At 41.0% G+C, this 25,983-nt stretch overlaps 1 protein-coding gene across 2 annotated transcripts in view; it reads right to left on the minus strand.

Annotated features, from left to right (window-relative positions):
* cbfa2t2 (CBFA2/RUNX1 partner transcriptional co-repressor 2) overlaps positions 1-25,983 on the minus strand; it is a 65,250-nt gene that overhangs the window by 23,519 nt on the left and 15,748 nt on the right. Inside the window, exon 1 of one of the 2 annotated variants that reach the window (XM_077530617.1) lies at positions 5,834-6,201. The exons of the other annotated variant lie outside the window; for it this stretch is intronic. The gene's annotated coding sequence lies outside the window, so the exon portion shown is untranslated. Of the gene's footprint in view, positions 1-5,833; positions 6,202-25,983 lie in introns of those variants that run through there. 2 annotated transcript variants of the gene reach the window in all.

A 25,983-nucleotide genomic window follows, 5' to 3' on the forward strand; every position in this document is an offset into this window, starting at 1 on the left:
TGGTTGTTTTAAAAGGGAAGTTGAGTCAAAAATGTTCTTTACAATGTTATATGCAGCCCCACTAGTCTAAACATGGTATTCTGATGAATATTGTGTTTGTGTATACAAATTAAGAAGAGACTCAAGGGCTCGTTATACTTCTGCGTCATGCTACGGCGTAGGCGTTACGGCCTTACTATGCCTTACTTGTGTGCAATACACATCGGGATCAGCTGCAGTTTCACTCAAAGTCGGGATGTCGTAATGGCTGTGATTGGCTAGGACGCCACAGAGTGGGCGGCCATTTTGCTGTGCCAATGGCTGTGATTGGCTAGTCCGTCTCAGGGGGCGGCCATTTTGCTGTTGACTGAGAATGACATCATAGCTTGCGAACGTCACATGACCAAACCCAGAGAACAGTTGAGTTGTGAATGGTCGTTTTACCTCTTTGGCACCATGGTGTCATTTTCAGTCGACAGCAAAATGGCCGCCCATTGAGATAGACAAAAATGTAGGTTCCAGAGGTTCATTTATGTAGTATACATTTTACATTCAAACGAGAAAACCAAGTTAACTAGCACAACATCACAGTTCCCTGAAAAAACAACTGTTAGACATTTAGGGGTTTGATTTTCGGTTTTCTAAAGCGCCAAGTTATGTTCAAGTTGTAGTTCTTGGATCTTGTGGTGGTGAAACCCATCAACACATCATCGCTGACTTCGGGGAAACACTTTCATGCTGTCGGTAGCTCAACCAATAAAGTACGTTCGCCCATATAGTCATGGAGAGCGGCAGCGCGGTGGAGTAATTGTTAGCGCAAACATTCGAGCGGCTCTTGGTTCGAATCTCAAAGTTTACATGCCCTGGCAAAGCTTCTGTGGTTTTTCACCCACTGAAGACAATAAATCGTCCATCGGTGCGAGTGTGTGAGTGCTGTAGAAATTGGATAACTGGAAAGTTGCGTCCTAAATCAGACGACGAATCAGTTTAAGTCTGTCAGCAACCATCAAATCATCGATAGCGGACTTGTGGCTTGGGGTTCGGGAGTGGGCAGTAAATTTAATGTATGTGTGTTGGCCACACATACTAGACGCTGCCTTTGTCACAAACACAAACACCTGTGAAATAGCTAGAAGACACCCACACACTTAACAACTGTGACATAACGAGGACAATGCAAAGCTGCCATTCAACACAGAAGCTAATGGATTAACTGCCTATCTGGTTACAAACCTTCTCACCTCTCCATAACTAATTGGTTACCCTGCCTATCAATTATCATTCCTGTGAGCGAGCCTCTAAAACCGGAAACGTAGCTTTTCTTTTCTCACCCCAAAAAAATCCACATGAAGCGCATTCTTGTGCATTTTGAAAGCATAGAAGATCCACTCACACCAAAAACATAATTCTACACCCATCCAGGTAATCCAAAGTAGTTCATAAAGCAGAGCAGAAAACGCTGACCTAGTTCAAACCACGTGTCAGGGGACTCCACAATCCCCGAATCGGCGCCCGACCAGATGTCGCCATCACCGCGTGGCTCAACGCCGAAGGTGTTTACTCAAAACTCTTCTGACCCACTTCTTCGCATCATCGCACGACCTCCGGTTTTCGTCTTTGACATTCATCCGGGGAAAGGATTCCGGACAGAAGCGTCCCGCTCGGAGGACACAAGTGAAAAGTTGAGGCTGAGCTTTAGGTAACGCGGACGGGTGGGCGAGCGGGGCCCAGCTGTACGCCGCTGGGAAAGACAGATAAGTGAAACAAAGAGGCCAGCTGTGCTACGGAAAATTTAGGGGGGGGTGTGGGGGGGGGATACATCTGTGGAGGATGAGCATGAACGTTAGGGATGTGCGTGTGTGTTATCGCGTACGTGCACACTGTGTGCATTCCCCTGTTCATGAATACAATGCATTCTTCTGTTTTTTGTTTTTTTAGGTATTCTTTTTTTTGAGGAAGGAAAAGACGGAGACTGAAATATAACGACTTAGACAGACTGTTGCTGCGCGACCCACACACTCACACAGTGTGTCCTTGCAAGGCTTAGATTAGTGAGAGTACAGGTGTGTTAATCCCATAAAGCCACTTGAGGCGATTGCAGGCCGGTCAGCATTCTTTGGTAGGAGGACGAGTGCGGATGATAACATCGCGGCAGTTTTATCAGAACCCCGATAACCCCATAAAATGCAAAATATCTGCCAAGCCTTGTCTAGTCAGCCAAATTTGCATGTATGCATACATTGTGAATTTTCTTAATTAAACAATGATCGATAGCAAGTAACATTGATTGTAATGAAATTACTAATGAGATCTAAAGAGTGTTCCTGTGCGATCAAACAAACTTTACAGGAGGATTGTTGGATTTGTGACGCAAACCATCTGGCGTGTCGGGTTAATCGGTCGCCGGGCTGATCAAGAAAAGTTGATCGTTTTTAAGATGTCTGGACTGGGACAGAGCTAATTAGAAGTAGCCTCGTGGGAAAGACGAGAACTACTCTTGTTGAACACTAATATATATGTATATTTAAAAAAAAAAAAACAGCAGACATGATCTGATTTGAAAACAGGCCAAAATAGGAAGTAGTTGGAGTCGTCAACTCTTTGACCACAACCTCTTCCCGGGTCACCGAGTGGGCGGTTGTGGCCGGCGAAGGGTCACCGGACCCCCGTGCACGATGTCAACGAGGTTGTCGGATGTTCACTGACACACATCCGTCGCGTCAACCCCACCGTCTGAAGCCTTCATCTTTGGGAAGCTGCCGCCGAGTATGACATGACAAGGGCGTTTTCGTCCCCAACCGCCCCCCATCACCCACCCTCCAATCTCCGTCCTCGGGGGGGTCAGATATCACAGCCCTTGCTACTGGAACTAATAGAGCACTTCCTGCATCCCCACTTCTAAAGCAGCTGCTCCATGCTGCGTGTATGCGCCTGTGTTTGCAGGAAAAAAGGGGACGGTGGGGGGGCTGATGTGGAGATGGGCTCTTTTGATAATAAGGGAGGTTTGCGGTGGTCTGCCGTCGCCGCGGGGAACGTGGCGAGAAAACTTCAACAAGATGAGACGCCGAGAACCTTACAAGACAGACAAATGATAGCGGTACAATAAACAAAACTACAACAACATAAACAACTGGCAGGACCAATTTAGACAAATTTAAGGAAGCTAAGTTGGTTTTGGATTGAAGAAAACCAATGCAAACACTGAAATTGGACCCAGGATCTCTCAACTTTGAAGTGCCAACCACTACTCTACCCTGATGTCATTTAGAAACAAATTCAAAATTCGAAACAAAACCTGAGCACTTAACTTTGTGAAGGCAGATTTGATATCGAGAGATTGTTTGAAATTACCTAATGTTAAGTTGTTCCCATTTTGAATCAGTGCGCATTGGTTTCATGAAAATATCGTGGGTTTTAAAGGGCAGTTTCTTTATTTATTTTTTTATAGTTATCAACATTGGATGTTGGTCTAAATCACAGGTGTCAAACAAAGGGCCTGGGGGCCAAATTCGGTCTGCTGCTACATCATTTTAGTGGCCCCTAAAGGCAAATCATGTTCCTTGGTAAAATATCAAAATTGCAAATTGTCTTCACTTTGATACAATGGGAGCATTATTTATTTTTTTAAACAATATCCCTAGAGTCTAATGGAAACTAGAGTCGTTGTGGTACAAATGATTTTTTTTTTTTTTTTACTGACACGATTTTATATTCACATAGGTTCACAGTAGGGCTTTCACCATTGAATATTTTTAGAATTTATTTATTTTTGCATCAACGTGTATTACAAAATCATTTCCCCCGATTCGTATTAACCGATTATTGTATTTGATTTGATAGTTGATTTAGCGATTTCAAAAACAACAACAACTAAACGACAATTAGGCAATATCACATGAGAGGGGATGAAAGTGATTCAGTTCCTGGTCTGGCCATTTTTCCCAAAGTAAACGCAGATGTGCCCAAATGTATTTTTTTGATTAGTACAAAACAAAACAAAACAAAACAAAACAAAACAAAACAAAAAAAACAACAACAAAAAAGAGTCAGATTGCTCTCATGAAGGACTGCAGAAATCGGACGATAATAGTTACTGTTGAGAGGCTGAAATCAAAGGATTTGGGAAATTCGAAGTTAAACAGCAGCTCTAAACAATTACTAATTTGATAATCGATTACTTGTTGATACATTGGCTAGTTCACAGTCGAACAGCCCTCCGAGTCAAAACGTAATTCCGATGACACCCCGAGGAATCCATCTTGTTTCAATCATTTGGTCTTTTTCTAGGGTCACGTGGCTGCGATTTAAGTGACTTTTTTTTTTTTTTTTTGGTCTGTGCCTCAACTGGAAGTTCTCAAACCTGCAAGGATGGAATCATACAACGTCCTCTAAGTTGAAAATATGTCGATATACGTAGTTCGCTGTGAGTCATTCTCCCTGTCCTACTTTTCCGCACAGCGAGCGCTGATGACGCTGTCCAGCAGACCAGATGGGGGTCTCTGCTTCGCCCGACAGTTCGTCGCTCCTATCTCCCTGCTGAACAGGCCCGGTGTGACGCTAACCAGGTCTCTTCTGTGTTTTCCCTATCTGCCCCCCCCCAATACACACACGACCTCCTCTATTCCATGCAAGTAACAACCTCAAATCCTTTGGCACGATAGAAAAAACACATCGCCGTTGTGTAACAGCTTGACGCGCAAAGCGGATTCCCTGCCGGCTCCGCGTCCATATGTCCCGGACGCCATACAACATTTGCGCACGTGTCTCTTCCCCTGGACTGATTTCTTCGGCTCTGCTTGCCACGTGGAAAATAAAAGTGATGGCTATTTGGGAGGAAGTGACAACTGAGGGGCGTCAAAGCGCTTTTTTTGCATGCTTTCTTTCAAGAGGATGAAGATGTTTTATTTGCGGACATGTTTTGTGGACAGGGAGTGCATAAGATCGACAGTGGAACGTGTCAGTAAATGAAACGTCAGAATTCCCTTGCCCCTAACGTCATACATTTTTTGGAATTTGAGCAACATTACATGAAAAAGACATGGTAACATGTTGTGATTATTGAGTTGTGTTGTGAAGAGACTCTCCTCCCAGGAACAGATGATAAAGAGCAAGTGCTTCTTTTAGTGTTTTTATTGTCATGAAGTTGCAAAATAGGTAACTTGTTTTTTGTATTTTATGTGAAGAGACTCACCTCCCAGGCACATATCTGCGATCAAATAGTGTTTATTTTACTATAGTCTTTTTTCAAAGTGAATAAATTAGGCAAACACCTAATTGATGTTTTTTTCAAGTTATTTTTGTGTACAGTAGCATTAGTTGTTTGATGTGAAGAGTCAAAAACAACAACCTGTAACAGTAAAGAGTGGCCACAAGTTGCGCAATAGTGCTGATTACTTATTTTGGAGTTTGGTATGCAGTATCTTATTTTGAAATAACTTGGTCAGAAGCATCAAAAAGACCAAAACGGGTCACAATACTGCCTACGTGCTACTGTGATGAGACTCGCCTCCCAGGTGAAAGGTAGTTTGTTTGTTTTTTTACTCCCTTCTGTTTTATCAATGATGTAAATGTAAATTCTACATAATTGACTTACTTGACACTTCTACATGACCGCGTGTTACGAAGTTGCTTAGCCCATGCAGTCAATTATTGATTATTCATTCCACTGAACAAACAACGAACAAAAGCAGCAACAGATTGCGTTTCACTGTACATTAATTCCACATTAGCTCGGAGGACAAGGATGGGGGGATAAAGAGGACAGGATGAGGCTACGCCATCTGCACGGTGCAGGGCAGCAACGTAAGGGACATCAAGTATAGCACACACACACAAGCAACACATTCGCTCCTACCTCCTCTCTAGGTAGAGTCCGCGCGTTCGAAAGTCCTGCACAGAAAGTCAAAAAGCTGCACTTGTGGCTTCTTCTTCTTCGCTCTTATCCTCTTCGTTTGGCCTCTCCCGCATGTGTCACGCGTGTGTTTGCGTTCCCACGAATGTGAGGACGCAGATGGCACCCAGATGGAGCGACAAGCGCACACACATGCGTCCAATGCTGTGCTGCGTTCACGTCCCCCTCTCTCGCTCTTTTTTTTTTTTTTTTTTTTCTCTCTCTCTCGCTTGTTTGTGAGCCTTTTAGTCTTGGAAGTGATTTAGGTCCACTCAACCGTACGTGCGTCCTCCTCGGTGTGCGCGCTCGCAGCTTGTGAGTTTCCCTCTCACCCTGCCTCTCGAGGCTTAAGCCCCCGCCCACATTTTCCCACAGGGCGTGACGTCACTAAGCCCACTCCTCCTCCTCCTCCTCGCAGTAGGGCTCCTGGCCAAGCAAGCATCCAGTAGTGCCTTCATTCATGACATGGGCCCTGCAATTAACATAACTAATTGCTTTGGCACCTAAAGGCTAAACAAGAGGCCGAGCCAAGGGTGACAAAAGTGTGCGCATCTGCATGCCTGTCAATGTGAGACCCCCTCCCCACTTTTTCTCTCATTGATACCCCTTTTGTCTCAGCCCTTAATGCAGTCAACCTATTGTGTAGGAGGGGGGGACTTGAGGAACACCCCCACCCGCGCAAGTTAAACTTAAATCGCCAGCTGATTTATGCACACAAGGAGACAATGCAGGTGGAGATAAATGGCGGCCATTTAGGAGACCCCCACTCTTTAGTTTTACAGTACAATATGGATCGGTTTTGGTGACACTGGCAACATGTGGTAGCCTATGTGGATAAAAAGTGAATTACAGTTTGGTGATATTTGAAAGGGATTGCTGGAAATTATAACACTTTGAGTGGAACTCATCACAGCAAATGAGACATTCTAACAAAAAAAAAAAAACACAGAAAAACAGTTGGGGGGACATTGAGGGTCCCTGATACATTGACTGTGTCATGGTTTGGGTTGGGTTTTGGTTAGTTTTTTGTTTTACTTTTGTCATGGTTCAGGTTTAGTTTGGGATTTGTCTTTATCCTCATGTTTCTTTTTCATCCATGATCTGTGTTTTGTTTTTGTTGTCCTTGTGTGCCTCTCAAGTCTTGTCAAGCATTATGCCCACCTGTGTTTTGGCCTGCCCTTTCCTGATGTGTCGACCAATCAGCAACCTCTGCCACTTGTGTCTTGCCCAGCTGTGTTTCGTTGTGTCAATTAATGTGAGTGTGTATTAGTCTCTTGTTTCCCCTCTGTCTGTGTCGATTCATTGTGGTTTCCTCCCGTCATGCTGCCCGTTTTGCAGAGAAGTTCCCCCATGTTTTGTATTGCTGTTTTTTTGGGGGGGATGTTTTGTTTGTCAACAGTAGCTTGTTTACCTCATTGTTTTTGTTTAATTCAATCCCTTTATTTGACTACACCTCTGCCTCCACGCCCTGCTTTCCCGCACCTGAGTCCTCCACACCTAAAACATAACAGATTGTACTTCTCCACAAATTTGATCCGAGACAACCAAAAAGTGGAGACCTCAGCGTATAACAAAAAATAATTGAGTAATCTAACGATTATTTTGTCCATTAATCGATGAAACAGATTAAAAAAAAAAGTTTTGATTTCCATCTTTTTATTAAAGAAGTGCTCTACTCGTCCGCCACATGTCCAACTTTGAGGAATTGGTTTGAGGAAGAACTCCCCACTTCACAAAAGTCACTTCAAAAGGGGTTCAAGGCAAGCCCTGACCTAAACCCAATCAGCGATAAACAAGAACAGACACTGCTGGCGATCCACATTCCCACAGACACACTCCACTTCCTGTGTGGTGTAACAATGTGGCGTTCCCGTCAACCTTGCAAGTACTGTATGGCGCGCACACACAGCACACACACAAAAAAAACAGAATTTGTGTGAATAATCATCCGTAATAACCTGGCCTTGCCTCCTCTCCTCCATTCAGGGTGCATCTGGTCAGCCAGCAGGCTCAGAGGCAGCGCCAGGTGGCGGCGAGCAGGGGGGGGGGGAGGATGAGGGAGGCGGGAGGGACGCGAGTGGGGGTCAGTGATGCGCCAGTCAGGAAGGCCTTCCATCTGACGCGTTCGAAAGTTACTGTAGTGGAGGGGATGGTTGATCCATGATGGCTTAAAATGCTAAGCAAGTCAAGCAAAGTCAGGATGCGAGTGGCCCAAAAGCACTGACCTGCGTTTAAAAGTGACTTGAAAGTGTATAAATTTACTTCCAATAGTCTTTTTGTCTTCATTTCATAGTGATTCTTTGTTGTTCAGCTTCAGTCGATTGTGGGTTAATTTTCATCTCTTCTATTTGAAGTAACGTTGGCGGAGCAACAAGCTGATGGGTGATCTGACAACAAATAAGTCTTTCTTACTGTAAGTGGGGCTACATTGCAGCCATCTGATACATCCGTGACTCATCATGTGCATCAGAAGTTAATTGAAATGTTATGTATTAGGGGTGTGAATTGCCTAGTACCTGACGATTCGATTCGTATCACGATTCACAGGTCACGATTCGATTCGATACCGATTAATCCCGATACGAATTTATAACTCGATTGTTGCGATTTTTTTTCATTCAAATTTAGAAAATACTAATCAGTAAGCTTGTAGAGTGTAAGATTTATATGAAAATGTATTATTTATTTATCTGAAATTTCAGTCTTATAGAGGTTGTAATCTGTTTCATGTTTGAACAGCATTAAAATAAAATATTAAGGCTTAATGTTCCGTTCATATAACATTCTTCCATGCTCAAGGTGTGAATCCTAACCCGAAGTCAGACGTTTTGTTGAATATTTTTCCATTAAAAATGGAAGTTTAAAAATAGATTCACACACACACACACACACAAAAACAAACAAAAAAAAGGCAATGATGATAAGACGTTGAATCGGTAAGACTACCGAATGAACAATTCTGAGCTCTTAAAAAAAAAAAAAAAAAAAAATCGATTTTTTTTAATTGAATCGATTCGAGAATCGTGCGATGTAGTATCGCGATATATCGCCGAATCGATTTTTTTTTTTTTTAACACCCCTATTATGTATTATAAGTACTAGTGGTATCAGTACTTGGTATCAGAATTGATGCGTACTCAAGAATGAATACTCACGCTGGTATCGGTTTGAAAAAAAAAAAATGGCAGAGCACATTCCTAATATATAAATAAATCTAGGGCAGATGCTGTCAAACATTTGTCAAACATCAGCTTGGACCCTAACGAGGACAAGTTGTACGGCAAATGGAGGGATGTGCCCTGTGATTGAGCGGCAAGCGGCCCCTTGCTAATCTTGTGACTTTCTCCAAAAGTCATCCGAGGATAGGCTGGATGGATAATAAACCCGATTAGCTTCTGTATGCACTGCAATCACCGCTGTCACACTGGATGAAAATAACATCTTTGCTCACTACTGGACTCTTTTCAAAGGCCTCTCTTAAAACGTAATTTGCGTTTTTATTCCCATGCTCCCGTGCTCCTGCATTGACATCTACATTAGTGGTTTGTAATTTCATCAACAGCCGAGGAATGCAATATAACGACTCATAAAAAAATTCCCTCGCGGGCCTCATCAGCGGCCCGGCCAGACGCCGAGAGAGAAAACACGCGTCGTGTCCGTCGGGTTTTTGGCTGCACTTTTTGTTCAAGCATCGAAATCAGCGATACAGAAAAAAAAAAAAAAAAAAAAAAAAAAGGAAAAGAGCTGAAGATTAAAAATGCTGAATTTGAGACAGTAAACATATTAGTAAGCGATTCTGGCTAAATGCGATCCTGATGTTCCTGCAGAACACTCTGTGACTCACCACGAGGACTGCTTGTAAATGCAACCAAAACAACTTGATTTTATGGTTTAAACAGAGTACACACACGCTGATTTTGAACATTTTAACCCAAATTGGGAGACCCCACACATGACGAGGAAATCAACGTGTGTGTTCTCACTGGTCTTAAATTGTGTGCTGTATTCGATGACCAACAATCACTCTGAAAACAACCCACATCATACGATCATAGCTCAGGATAATCTTTTTAGTGACATCTGGTGATTGGGCCTTTGATGACTTGACACGGGACTGCAAGGGAAACTAATCGAATTCGATGAATTCCGATTTCGTCCTCCACCGTTTTCCAAGAAGATCGGGTAGGAAAAATCCCTCTCAACACACCACAGGATAATCTTTACAGATACCTGACAACTGGTTGGTTGTATATTTTGATCACAAGGAATGGGAGAAAAAGAAAAATCAAACTGGGTGTTGATCAGAATGATTTTTTTAAAAAATGCTCAACTTCAGCCAAATTATTGGTATGTGTAATTTATGATTGTTGGTCTTGACATCAGGTCAGAAAAATCATTCTTAACGCAGCCCAAACCACAGGATAATCATTTCGGATCATTTTTTTTCACAAGGGAGAAAAAAAAAATCATTAAAGTGATGTTGATCACATCCAAAAGGATCTGTCATTGTAAATTTTGAACAGGTTTAACATTTACAATTATCAACCCAACTGTGGATCAGGTAGAAATTTACTCGACACACACCAAACAACAAAATAATCCCAAAATAATGTTTAAAAAATATTCAATAATCGGCCCCTTTTTTGTACTTTTGTCGCAAGGCAGGGAAAATAATCAAACTCTGTGTTGAGTTATTTGCCATTGAAAGGTTTTAGCAGGTTTAACAAATTGTCGGACTGATAGTTTTCGGAGCAAATTGGGCAGGAAATCACTCAAAACACCTCATACCAAAGGATAATCACTCAGGATAATCTTTCAGAGGCATTTTTTTTTTTTTACTTGACCTCAAGAAAACAAACCAAAGGATTTGTCATCATAAATTCGAAGCAGGTTTAACACTGGCGATTGTCAACTCGACCATTTAACACACCCCACACCACAGGATAATCACTCAGGATAATCTTTTCAATCCATGTTGATTTTGACCATCTACTGCTAGCCTCATACAAGAATACTTGAGGAAGGTCTGCACTTTTTGCCTTTTCCTTCCAGACAGCATTTTCCTTGGGTAGTTTTCCCCCTATTTGAAAAATGGGATTTAACTGGGAGAATAACAGCCAAATGGCTTTAAAAAAAAAGATGACAGCGATTTTTATGGGCTCAAGAAAAGCTGCTACGGTGCCACACTTGATCCTTATTCCAGCCACTGTTTCCTGGAGTTGTACTTAACGCTTCCAACAGAGCGTTTTCGTTATGATACAGAACTACATTTGAATGGTAATGATAATAAAAAAATAAAAAATAAAATAAAATTAAAAAAAGGTGAAAAAACAAATGTAGAGTTCGCGCAAAAATACAACAATATAATAAACATAATCATTATTGAAATCATCATGATCATCCTCATCATTGTCAAAAAAATGAAAATAAATAATGAACAAGTGAATTCATTAAAAATGCATAAAAATAATAAAATATTAAATAATAATTATACAAATAAAACTAAAATGTATGCTTTATTATTTGCAAGCACAATTTCTTGAAAAAAAATGTAATTATACAGTGCATAATATTATTAAGTTCAATGGTTAGTCTCTAGAAAATATAAATGAAGAATTCAACATAAATAAATTAAAATTAAAATTTTAAATAAACAAAAAAATATGTAATCATATATAAAAAAATATTAAATTTTGTTAATTAAGTACTTGAAGTAATTTAACCCCCTGTATGTGTACAATATATAATAGTACAGTATATATATTTTTTGTACTTTTATGATTTGTGAATCTACCCTTTCCCTTATTTTCCAAGTAGTTCCAATACATTGTGGTTACTCATTGAAGCAATAATTCAAATTATCACTGACAGTAATCTTTAGAAATCAAACACATTTTCCATTCACAAAGTCATTGACCATTCTCAATCAAGTACTTGTGCAAAATGTTGATCAGTCCTATTTTAAGCAAGAAAATGCAACGTTTGTCAGTAAATGAGTGGTTACGTGGATCATGAAACCTTCCCGCTTGCCTCTTTTTCCCGGACGTTTCGACTCCACTGATAAAACGACACAATTTGTTAGATTTTTTTCAGATCCAACCTCTTCATTACTGCTCCCTTTGATTCGCTTTAACCACCTTACCGGCAAGGCTTCCCTCCCACCGCTATCTCAATGTTGGCTAATCTGATGGAGCCACAGATTTCCCTGTCTGATCTTTCACATATTTATCCATTACTTCCTCTGCAGTGTGTTTATCTCATAGGGACACATCACTTCCAAAGCCCCTAATTGTCCAGAGGTCCATTTACTGTAAGGGAAAAATGAGAAGAGATTAAATAAGAGGATGTTTTTTTGGTCATCATTAAGGGACGAAATGAATGGTAGGTGGCGTAAATACAAAACAGATTTGACTGTTCGTCTCCCAAACGACGCGGGAAAGGAATGCGCTTCCCCGAAATAAAGGCTCTCATTTAAAATCTATTCTTCCTCCTGCACTTTGAGTTAAAGAGCAGTTGAGAAACCGCAAAGCGGTTCTGGTAAGCAGCCTGGGCCCGATGGATTCACAAACGACTTTTCTTAGCCCTGCGGCAGAAAAACGCCTGCCCGGGTCACTCAAAAGTGTACAGTGGGTAGAAAAAGTCTACACACCCCTGTTCGTATGCCAGATGTTTGTGACGTAAGTAAAATGATTTCCTTCTCAACAATTTTTTTAGATTAAATTATCATACATTCTTACATACTGTATATTTATTCATACATAGTAAAAATGGTTGAAACCAAACTCATCCGCACACTCGAATGAGCAGCATTCAACAGTGCAGTGTGACAAAAATTCTACTTAATTGTGTCATTACTGTATGTTTTTATGAAGTACGACACTATCGAATGCTACTCATCTTTCTTAAAATACACATTACAACATTGTTTCTTGTTTTTTGGGGGGAAGGCTTTAACACATTCACTGCCAGCCCAGAAAAAATGCATTGCATCATTTGACGTCTTTTTCCGTCAAAGGCAGTGAATGAGTTAATTGAATGCATGAATGACATTTTTATTTGTTTCTATATCTGAAGGCTCCACTGTATTTCGATGTTAAAGCACAGCTTGTGGAGTGAGTAATATAAAATGGTAGTTGGCATTGTTTTGCAAAATAACCACATAAGAAATAATGCATCACCACTAACTCCTTCCAAGTGTGACTATTTGAGTCAAAGTTTGTATTTTGGAAAAAGAAAAACCCACACTGGCCGCAACCCATTTAATGTCCCATTACGCAGTGGCGGTGGCATGGCAATATTTTCGACCAAAAGAACGAAACAATGGCAATAAAAAGTCATTTAGGATGATCCTGTGGTGGGTTCAATGGTCCCGATGTTGTTTGGAAAATATAATTAGCTCGCCATGTTTTGCGCAACAAACTGGCCGACAAGGTGGCTTTTCTGAAGTCAAACTCCCGCCGCGGTGTTTAATGACGTGTCAAAGCTGCTTGGGTCTGGTTAAACTTGAGGCTAATTCGATCGTTATAGGCGCTGCCAATTGTGTGACGTTGTCCTGGGAAACAAATCCTAATGGACTCGGAGTCAGCGTTGTTTCCGTGGAACACAATAGCAGTCGGAATATATATTTGTGCTGTCTCAAAGTTTTAAAGTGTTAACTAACTAATTAATCAGAAAAAAATATTGCATTAATCATGTATTAATGCAGATTAATCTCACTATTAATTTTGGTCAAGATGATCCTTTAGCTGACGGATGGTTACGTTAAAGGCAGCACAGGTTGGGTTTGAGCAATAAACATAATGACATGCTTTAAAGTAAAGTATTTCATAAATGTTTGCACTTGACATTCAGAATTTTTACTCATGTCAAACTATTGGGGTCATTTCTTTCCATTCTAAATTATGCAAGTAAAAATTTTTTGACGTCCTCATAATAAATGTAAAAAAAATTAACATAACAAGTGCGCTTTAAATTTGGAAGGCAAAAAAATGTTGATTAAAAAAAAGCAATATCTATCTATTTATCTATCTATCTATCTATCTATCTATCTATCTATCTATCTATCTATCTATCTATCCATCCATTACGGCTGTGTATCGATTCTAATTTCCTCAATCGATTCTATTTCGATTCACAAGACTTCAGTTCGATTCAATTTATATATATTTTTTTCCTAATTTGATTCAATACACTTCAATCAATACTGATTAATTGGGGAACATCAATTCTACTTAAACATCAAGTACACGTGATGTAATAAGACAAGCTGTATAGAAAATGGATGGACGGATGTCCAAGGTGGATCCCACTTCTCCCGGCTAAAACTCATCTGGCGTGGGCTCCAGTTCACCTGCCATCTTCAGGAGGGCGAGTGCTCTAGAAAATGGATTGATGGGAAATTATACCTGCTACCAGTCCAGGATGGAGCCCACTTCTCTCACCAAAAGGTCACTCATAACTCAAATGAGCACAAGTGCCTTAAGAAATGAGTCGATGGACAAACGAATAGTTTGACGACAGCCTCCGTTTCTTTCGAAATTCCCTGGACGCTCGTTCGCCGCCCACCCTAAAGGCACTAAAAACAAATGAGGGGCTGATCACTGGGGGTTCCCAGCCGACTGGTGTTTTACCCCCCCGCCTGACATCCGACTAGCCCTATCACCCCTCTCCCGCTCTGTCTCTCGTCACCCCCCCGAGTCCATTGTCCCCTCCTTTGCAGCCAGCTTCATATCACCCATAACAAATGGGTAACCTCCTCCCCCCTTTTTCTCTCTTTCGCTCTCTCATGCACTCCCTCGCTTTTTCCTCCTCCGACTCGGTGCCGATGAAAGGCAGGCATTGAGCCGGCAGTGGCATTCCAAAACCTCAGGCCTCGGCTCCAGCGTGTCTGGCTATTCAACACTGCTGGGAGCCATTAGTTTAAGTAAGGCCTGACCCACCTACTCACCCACGGAAAACCCTCAGATCTCCTGTTACACTCGCACAGAGAGGCGGGGGTGGGGGGTGCCCGCAACGTGCCCGTGCGTAAATGACAGAGATGGGTTAATACGAGAGGTGCGGGTATTTTTGGGCAGGGTGGCGCGGGGGCTTGTTTGAGCGGCGGGTGGAAGTGAGTGTGAAAGTGTGAGCGAGAGAGTGGCTGCATGTGTCTTCTAATTTATTTTATGAGCGCAGGGGGTCACACGCTCCCTTGGCTGCAACTTCCCTGAAAGTTTCCGAACGGAGATGCCAAGTGTCTACCCAGACGCCAAAGACCACCCCCCAAAACTCCCTTTAAACACATGGTTCTCAAAATGGGATCCACGAGCCAGAGCTTGGGGGTCCGCAAAATAATTTGCAATAAATAAATATGTACCTATACCTACATATTGGACTGGTAATAAAACGAAGAAACTGTGAACCTCATCGCTTTCATTGATTTTTAAGAGATCATTTACTTAGTAGTTCAAATTTTAAGTTGGCTTTGCTGTAGTACCACTTTGTGCCACATCAAGCTGGGCAGCACTGAGCTCTACTGGAAGATATGCAGTGTAATTAGGAGAAAGAAGAGGACGTAAAGAAGGTCCTCAACACAGAGCAGAGCGCAAAGAGAATAAATGCATTTCTGTCCGTTGTATGCTGTTTGTGTGCTAAATTAGCAGCCACCTTAGCACATATGCTAATTTGTGCTAGGCCGTCTAGTTTAGCATTGAGCTAGCAGAGTCTCGTTAAAACGATTTGGTTTCTTTGAACATTTTGGTGTTTAAAGGCGGGGTCTTCGGTTTTCACTCAGGAAAATGCACGATATAAATACAGGATGTATACCCATGAACTCCTTCTCAATCTGCCGACAATGACTGACACGCCCGCCCCCCCCCCCTCCACCTCCCGCTCTGCGATTGGCTGGAGGGGTAAACAATTGTCTGTCCACAGAAACGTCCCGCTGTTGACAAAACAAACACAAAATGGCAAAATACAGGAAAAAAGGGGGAAAAAATCACCACCACACATTAACAGAAGCCCAGAAGTGTCGAGTTCATGGGTATACATCCTGTATTTATATAGTGCATTTTCCTGAGTGAAAAACGGAAGACTGCACCTTTAAATATACAATATTAAACTGTTTTTTGTTTTATGTCAGTTGTACAGTACACCTCAACTCTAATTCCCCAATAAATAGATTGAAGCAAGCACTTTGCTTCTTATTTGCTTCTTATTTCCCGCTACTTTAATGCTAAGATACAATGGGAAACTCCATCGGCACGTTTTTTTTTTTCTCTCTCTTCATTAAATGTAATTAAATTCCATTTAATTCCTTTACATAAACCAGTAATTTAAATTTAGGCTAAAATATTCAAATATAAAAGTGTTAGGTTTATGAGAGAGTCCTTATAAAAAAAAAATAAAAATAAAAAAAATCCCCAGTAAAAGGAACGTCAACCCCTGCTTTAAATAATCTCCCTCACCCTAACCGCAAGCACTGCTGTGGACATCCATGTGGATGCTCTCGGCATTTTTTGAAAGCTGTGAGCGCAGCGGTTTTGGGTAATTGGGGTGGAAAGGAGAGCAGAAACGTGCTGCGTGCCGCTGGCGTCATGGCCGCGTTGGCACGTAAACACGGACGCTTCTTTAAACAAGTCCATGTTTGGGGAGGGAGACTCGCTTGGCCGGGGCCCACACGCAGTCATAACACATACAGTGAGTAAATCCACTCACCTCGCCTCGTGCTGGAGGTGTGCCTGCTTTGGGAAGTTGGAACTGTAATTTTATGTAAGTTTGTTTATGTCGGCATTTGGCGGCCGTAAGTTATGGCTCGGTACGTATCCTGGTTTTAAGGTCATGGTTCACTTCACACATTGGGTACAATAAAAATAATATATATTTAAAAAAAAATTCTTTTGTGTACACGCAAACAGATTATATGGACTTTACAATGAAATTGAGGAAACTGCAAGCAGTAAATTCTAAAATGAATTAAACGTTCAGAAAAAAATAAAATAAAATAAATAAATAAATAAATAAATAAATAAATAAATTAAAAAAAATATATATATATATATATATATATATATAAATATATATATATATATATATATATATATATATAAATATATATATATATATATATATATATATATATATATATATATATATATATATATATATATATATTTATTTATTTATTAAGTAAAAGGAAACATAAAATTCACACTATTTGGTAAGCAGCGACTTTAGTACAGTTACTTTGTATTTTCCCCGAAAAACACGTCATAATCCAAAGACTAAAATATCCAACAACAGAACATAAACTCCAAACTCTAAACAGAGATTCAAACCCAGATCTCTTGACTGCGACGCAGCCGCGCTGCTGAAACTTGACCACTCAAACAAATAAAATGTCTTTACTCCATGGCCCTCACAAACATTTTTAAGTCAAAGTTTTGAGCCATCCGTCTACTTTGTAAAGCAGTTGTCTTCATTAGAGTCATGGGCCAGTCTCAACCTCTCCTTACTGATTTTTGGCTAGAGAAGCGGGGTACAGCCTGGACTGGTCGCCAGCCAATCGCACAATGTTTGGAGCATATTGGACAAAAATGATAAGGAATCCAATCCTGGAGTAACTGCCAGTTTTTCTCAGCTCATTTTATAGGAAAAAACAAAACAAGCTTCCATCTGTTTTGTTACTCTGCGTGGAAATTATATTCTTCTTAAAGAAGAGGAAACCCAAGCCAAAAAAATATCACCTCTCCCTAAGTATCAGTAATAAATGTACTTACAAGCAGCGTCGAAAGTCATAACACTCTAGCCACAACGCATACTTTGTTATTTGCCAAGAGAAGAAAGTCAGGCGTTGACAACACCGCGTTATCCTATACTTCCCACTACCATTCCGTATAAACTTTCCATCTTGTGTGTGTTTTTTTTTTTTTTTCCTGTCTCCGAGGCCACTGCGGCAGCTGTGTTGTTCACTTCCCCAGCGGCCGTCGCACCTGTGATGTGCAGGTGGCTCATCTGGCAACGAACAGGGGAACACCTGGCCTGGCAGCAGATAGAGCCTTGGGGCTTGGCGCCGTCACTCTTGTTTGTGTGCGCTTGTGTAAGTTTGAGCGGGGATTGTGAAGGGCTCAATTAAACCCGGGGGGAAGATAAGCCTCACAGACAGACACACGCAGGAAGGTGTTGGTATTTCCCAAGGTTGAGCCTCGGGGATGTTTGGACTTGTCACACTTGCAATACAATCCGCTTTGTATGCAAGAGGAGTATTTATAGTTTGACTTGCAACTGTTTTTCCTCCCCCCGCAAGAACCCATAATATCCCGAGTGGCGGGACTATGGATGGCAATTTGCTGGAACGCTGCAATGTAAGGCTTTGCTAATAAAATATTGACACGTTTTGCCTGTTAACGGTCTCGGAAGTGCGAATACTGTATAAGCTCCTCCGTAGTCTGACATCGTTGTCATGACTATAATTGGACGAAATCAGTTAATTAATAATTGGACGAAATGTTGATATTACCTAATGCCCTCTAGTTTAGTGGTCACAAACCAATAAACCAATAAATAAATAAATAAAATTAGAGGGTTTTAGTCTAGTCTAGTCTAGTCTAGTTTTAGTCCGGTGAAAAATGTGTTGACAAAATTTGACGTCTTTTTCCGTCAATGGCAATGAATGCGTTACAAAATAAATAAAAACAATATTCTTTTAATTATATATATATATATATATATATATATATATAAAATTTAGTGCATTAATTTTAAGTTAATTTAAAGCTCCTTTTTACGGCACTAATTTTTTTAATGTGTGATTAATGACCCTTACTCGGAAAGCCTGTACTGGGGGAATTCCAGTCGCAACGCAGCAGACATGTCCAAGTCAAAATTTAGCAGTAATAAATAGAATGATAATGCATATATTTGTGGAGACAAGAGTCAAGGTGTATTTTACAATTTTAAAAATGTGTAGAATTTCACAAGTTACTTCATGTTAAAGATGAGATAACTCTTAATATGAAAAGAAAAATGCACTGAGCTAACACCAATGTCTTACAAATGCAATTATGCCATCTAGTGGCAGAAAAAAATGACCTCAACACAAATCAATATTACACTCTTAATTGTAACTCCATCCATCCATCCATTTTCTAGACCGCTTATTCCTCACAAGGGTCGCGGGGGCTGCTGGCGCCTATCTCAGCTGGCTCTGGGCAGTAGGCGGGGGACACCCTGGACTGGTTGCCAACCAATCGCAGGGCACACAGAGACGAACAACCATCCACACTCACACGCACACCTAGGGACAATTCGGAGCGCCCAATTAACCTGCCATGCATGTCTTTGGAATGTGGGAGGAGACCGGAGTACCCGGAGAAGACCCACGCGGGCACGGGGAGAACATGCAAACTCCACCCAGGAAGGTCCGAGCCTGGACTCGAACCGGAGACCTCAGAACTGAGAAGCGGACGTGCTAACCACTCGACTACCGTGCCGCCCTAATTGTAACTCAATTTGACTAATTATTATGAAATTACTGTATCAATGACTAAAAGATGTGGCCATGTTTTTATTACTTTAACATTTTTTCACACTTTTATGTTGAGTATGAAGCTTAGAAAAAAAAAACATTGTACATTTTATTATACATTTAGAACCGATATAAGATTTGTGGTTAATCCATCGTGAGTTTACAACTGAAGTCATTACGATTAAAAACTTTTTATCGCCTGACATATGTTTGTCAGCACCCTCCAAATGTAGGTCACTACTATTCAAAATACTATTCAAAATCAATAATACTCTAATACAACCGATTATTTTAAAATTACAGGAGCCATCCTCCCTCAGGTTTTACACTGCAACACTGCACAAATGTCACCAGTGGCGTACTATGGCAAACCCCCCCCTGCTCGGCTGTTGTTGCAGCCCCCACGGTTGACATCTCGCTCCACAACTCAACAAGGACCCCCCCGAGCAAGGACAAGAAGCAGAGACACAAACTGACAAGACTCATAAACAACGGCGGCCAGAAGACATTCCACCCGTGGGAGGAAGATACGGAGCGAAACTCTGATCTGAGCCACACACAAACTTTGGCAGGATTCAAACTGCAAGTGACAAAATAAAAATTTGTTATTGTCACCACAAAAAAACAACAACAACAACAACAACATATAATCAGATGTTTTTTTAATCATTTAATGTTAGATCATCATAGCATACTGGGGGGTTCCCATGATTACGCATTGTAAGTCCAAACCACAGAGAAAGCATTGAAATTAAAAATGGTTTAAATATGTTATATTAGATGTGTGTCAATCATTAACTGCCTTTAAAAGTGCCTTTAAGACTTCCCAATGCAAATAACGTGAGCTTGCTAACAGGGTGGACAATGACAGGGTGGACATTTTTGGCTAATATAATGTGATTTGGGGGAAAAAAAATGAATATAGACATTCAATGGGCATTTGGTCTGCAGTGTAAATCCATCCTTTGCGAAAGCGCAATATATCCCAGCAGGGATGAAAAGAGAATCACTACGACATGAGGTGAACTTGACAAAACTCATAAATCTCCTCATAGACTGGCTGGGTGGTGATGGTGGGGTGAGCAAGCCAGGAAGTAATACAGGTCCTCTGTGGTTCATGTGCTTGATGAGCAAACGTGTCATCTCGGTCATCAGCTTGTCACTTTTTCCGACTGGACATGCTCATCCTTGCCTGCGCTTCCCATCGAAGATGATAAATGGAAACTTTTGACAAGCAGCGAAGCCGTAAAACACCGGCTTGAAAGGGACGTGGTGGGTTTGAGACATTTGGAAGTGAATGATCCTGTCAAGTTATCATGGTGCACCTTTCAATCAGATGGTTTAAGTCCCAGCTCGAGTTCTTTAATGCTGAGGATGGGGAACAGATGAACATTGACATCCACTAGACACTCCATTCTGAGAACAGCCAATATATACTGTATGCATTATTGTGGCTGTAGTTTGCAGAAGTGCACTAGATCATCGTGAGAGACTGGCACGTGCATGGACATTTTGGGGGGCAGGTGCTCAAGTTAAAAAAAAAAAAAAAAAAGAAAAAAAGGCACAAATCGCCAAGAAAAAACATTTTATACATTATTTAACATGCATTTATTTCTGCTCCCACAATTACACAATTAATAATAAAACTATTTACAAAGGGGGTTAAAAGAAATACAAAGTGGATGTAAAAAGTCTACACATCCCTGTTCAAATGTCAGGTTTTGGTGATATATAACGATATTTTCTGTGGCATTTTCATTTTATTTTCTGTTTCTATGGCAAAAATACCAGCGTGTATGGAATATAGTACTAATTAGTAGTGCTGGGGTTAAAAATAAATAAATAAATAAAAAATCCAATGATAGATATCAAATCGATTTTGAGTCGACCATGAGTCGATTATTTTAATAGTTTTTTTTCTTTTAAATTCATAAGAAAATTGATTTTCTTTTGTATCTTACTGTATTCTTGAAATTTAGTGATCACATGAATTTAAAAGTATTTTCCTACATTTATGAAGCCTAACTTATTGCACTTTAAGACAATTCAAATTCTTTTAAATGTATGTTTACAATTATTAAATTAGAATTATGAAAACATTTTCTAATTCTTTTTAATTTATTTTTTTAAAGAGGAAGGCAACCCTAATTAAACATTTCTTGACAAGAATATGTTATAGGCGACCTCACTAGTCTAAATATTTCTGATGAATATTACATTTTTGGAAGATGAGTTATTGAGCAAAATCCAGCCATTTATATCCATCTCAAGGGGCGGCCATTTTGCCACTTTCTGTCGACTGAAGATGACGTCACAGTTGCTCAGGGCTCAGGCAACTACCACCCACAACTCACCTGTTTCCTGATGCCGCGCTGTGATTGGTTGTTACCTGAGACATGAGCAACTGTGATGTCATCTTCAGTCAACAGCAAGTAGAAAATGGCTGCCCCCTGAGATGGATAAAAACGGATGGAATTTGCTGCTTAATTCATATTCCACTAACAAAATATTGACCAGAATAACATATTTAGACTAGTGGGGCTGCATAGAACATATTACTGTAAAAAAAAAAAAAAAAAAAAAAAAAAAAGTTTTGTTGGTTTGACTTCCCTTTAAGAACTTTCTCATGTATCAAGTCGATGTTGATGCCACTTGTTCCCAGCATGCCATGCAGAACCGGTGGACCCCGCAATCAAGCTCAAAAGAAGGGGGGGTCGGGTTATGTTCTGCGAGAAAAGCAGTTATGTTTTGTCAGGGCACCCTAAATAGCCCTTGACTCCTGTAAGCCAGGCTGGTATTTGTGAGGGTTGTTATTGGCGGGCGATACCTCGGCGCGGGAGCACATCTGGATCCCATCCTCCGTCGGAGCGCCGCGCGGCAACAAGAAGCAGCTGTGCGAGAACTGGCTTCAATTAGCCTCACATTCTCCCTGACAGCGAATCCCTTTCGACTCGTTTCTCTCACCGCCCCCCCCCCCCCCCCCTCTCAACCCAGCACCCACCCCACACTTTTTAAACTGCTCGCTCGCTCCTCGCTTGGAGTTGCCACACTGTCTGCAGTCATCGACGGGGAGTTGGGGAGGGGAGGGGGGGGGGGGGGGGTTCAGACAGCGAGGCTCAATTGGAAACAGACGTCGGCGGAGAGAGTGCACAAGGTCTCACGAAACACGCAACTCGACATTTCCTATCGGCTTGACAAGGCCGATGCTGTTTTTTTTGCTTAACACCAGGGAGCTCTGCAACAGTGCAGGGAGATGATTGGACGATTGGTTTTTAGGGCCTCAACATGACTGAAAAGTTACAGAAAAGTTTTTTTTCTAATCATAGCCTGACATCAGTTTCACTGATCAACATAAAATTGGGCGACATGTCAGTCATAACATGATGCCCCCCAAAAAAATAATAAAATAAAAAGCCTCAAGGACCACTGCCTGAAACTGAACTGAACGTTGCCATTTGGGAATTGGCCAAATTAGAAGCAGATATCCTCGACCTCGACCACTGTCCTCCAAACTTTTCTTACACCAACAACCAGTTCATGGCAGTATTTGATTTTTTGCGGACCAGCAAAAAGGGGCTGGGCTTGGGCTGGGCGGTGGATATGACCTAATATTCCATATTTGAATCGAACTGCGAACTGGGCGGCACTTTGGCGGAGTGGTTAGCACGCCCGCTTCCCAATACTGAGAACTCGGGTTCGAGTCCAGGCTCGGACCTTCCTGGATGGGGTTTGCATGTTCTCCCCGTGCCTGCGTGGGTCTTCTCCGGGTACTCCGGTCTCCTCCCACATTCCAAAGACATGCAGGCAGGTTAATTGGTGCTCCGAATTGTCCCGAGGTGCGCTTGTGAGTGTGGATGCGTGTTCGTCTCTGTGTGACCTGTGATTGGCTGGCAACCAGTTCAGGATGTACCCCGCCTACTGCCCGAAGCCATCTGGGATAGGCTCCAGCACCCCCCGCGACCCTTGTGAGGAGAAGCGTCTAAGAAAATGGATGGATGGACGAATTGAACTTCTGGAAAGTTCAAAAATTCTTCAACGATATGCCAGTTTGAACATGAAATTGGGTGGACATTTTTTTTTTTTTTTTTTTTTTTTTTTTTAAACTAGAAGTGTTGACATTTTTTTTCCAAATAGATGAGATCAAGAAATGTGATGTGGATTTTATATTATTACATGTAGACCCCCGACAAAAGGGAAAGAATGGTGGAATCCGAAGGGGAAAAAGACATGAATAAGACCTGCATAAAAGATATCTCACTGACATGGTAGCCGAGTTAGCAGTGAGTGTATTTAAATGAAGCAAACTACGAATAAAAAAAAAAAGGCTTTTTAGTTTGTTTTGATTATCTAATTCTGCCCACACATCTATCATGAGTAGAACCAGAAAGACGTCTCAAGAAACTATGCCTAAAACGACGCAGGAAGTCTGCCATTTTGGTTTGATGCAACCATTTTGTATGAAGTAATCATGTTGGCTAATTCTCGGTTACAAACTAATCTGAGTGATTTAGCAAATTGGAAGCAGACACTAAATTGCCAAAAAATGAGTTTAAATTACTTTTTGTGCATGGATTTAGAAAGCAAAAACATCAAATCAGACTCTGGCGTCAAATTTTTGACCTAATAGTCTGACTGAACGCAGTTCTGGCAACCCTCGCGATATACGCCACCGCCTGGGAATGTTTGCTCAAGACTTAAGAATACATGCGTGACAAACCCATGGCAAGTTCTGGCTAATTTGCTGGTTAGCCACTTTATCATTCGAACAGAAGTAGCCAGATTGCTTTGTTGTGGTGATCTCACGGGGAGAATTGGGCAACAAAATGACCTCATAAAAATTTGCTCCATTCTCACGAGAGCCGCACTTTGCAAACATCTTAAAAAGGGAATCCAGCCGGGCAAGCTCGCCGAGCGAAATTGTTGCCGGTGAGTCATTAATCAAACTTGGATCAGCGTCTTGACTCAGCTGAAGTGCAAAATCCAACCCAGATTGGGTCCTGTGATGGTAAATGTGAGCCAGATTTGAGTGGTCTGATGGACCACGATGAGCAAATCTGGAAGGTTCTGGAGTCGGCGCGGACTCGGGGGGGCCCCCGGAGTAAAACATTAACAGGTGGTGGTCCCGGTGGAAAGGACCCACGCGGTGACTACGGGGAGTGAGAGTGATACGTTTGTGGGCTCACACATACAGCAGAAAAACAAAACACAAGCAACCGCAACACATGACGCACACTGGAACAAATATTGGCCGGCAGCAGAAAACACACAAATCTTGACGTTCTCCTGCAAAAACAACCGACGAGGGCTTGAAGGGGATGACTGCAGGTTACCGCCGTCTACCTCCAGAACATTCTCCCCACATGGCAAAACACAAAAGGCCGAACGTCTGGCACCGGCGCTGACCGCCCAGCAAAAGCCAAAACCAATTAGAACTCTAATGGAAACCTGCAGGGCCTCTTTTCGTTTATTTCCCCTTTTTCACGTCAGCCCTTTGGAATCCGACTCAGCCCAAAGAATAGAAGGCGAATGGGAAAAATGATCGGGGGGGGGGGCTTCCATCCAAAACGATCCACATGTTTCCAAAAGGGGCTAATTGAATCAAGGGGATCTACATGGAAATGATTGACGAGTGTGCGACTTCATGCTCGCTCGCAAAATACACTTTTTCCCACGGGCCCGTTTAGTTTTCTGCATAGCGTCACGTTTGTGGCTTTGGGACAAGTCGTCACATTGATAATGGCGTCATGTGTGGCTAATATACAGACATATTATTTTTTTTGCCTTACACCTATAGGGCTGCACATGAATGGGAATTGGACACTTGTCATGGGAAGTAACATGATCAAATGAAAATAGATGTATGGGAATAAAGCTGAAAATGAACACAATTGAAGGTTATTACATCAATATGACCCCTGTTGTAAAATTGTGAGCATTGAGTACCATAAACCTCTTCCTATTCTTGATGCTTCGTGACTGCGCAATGTACAGTGCTACTTACAAATAAATGCAGGTCAAAAATGATATTCATTATTTATTTATTTATTTATTTATTTAATTATTTTTATGCATCAAAAATACGATTGGTAATGTACTTGTTTTGTATTGGTATCTGTGACTATTCAAGAGTTGAGTACTCATACTGGTCTGGTCTGAAAAAAAGTGGTACTGAGCATCCATAATAAAAATAAATAAATAAATAAATAAATAAACAAAAAAAATTTAAAAAAAATAATAATAATAATATGCACACCACCAATGCATCTAAATCAAGTGAGGCACAAGTACAGGGCCAAAAAATATATATTTTAATATTTAAATAAATATTATTTTTTTTATATTTTTCAATTAATGAATCAATTAAAGTTTATTAAATACATTTTAAATAATTGAACATTGCATTTTGAACAATTAGTTTGTTGGCAGGATGTGAAAAAAATATGGACAAAATACATATTGACTGATTGAGTGATTAAAATAGATTTAACATATTAATTGAAATATTTACAAAAATCTGCATGGAATAATTTGCATGCATGTCAACAATTACAAGGAAAATTTAAAATTGTTAAATTATTATTATTATTATTTTTTTTTAAAGAATTGAACA

Source organism: Festucalex cinctus, chromosome 8, assembly GCF_051991245.1.
Source record: "Festucalex cinctus isolate MCC-2025b chromosome 8, RoL_Fcin_1.0, whole genome shotgun sequence".
Lineage (NCBI taxonomy): Eukaryota > Metazoa > Chordata > Actinopteri > Syngnathiformes > Syngnathidae > Festucalex > Festucalex cinctus.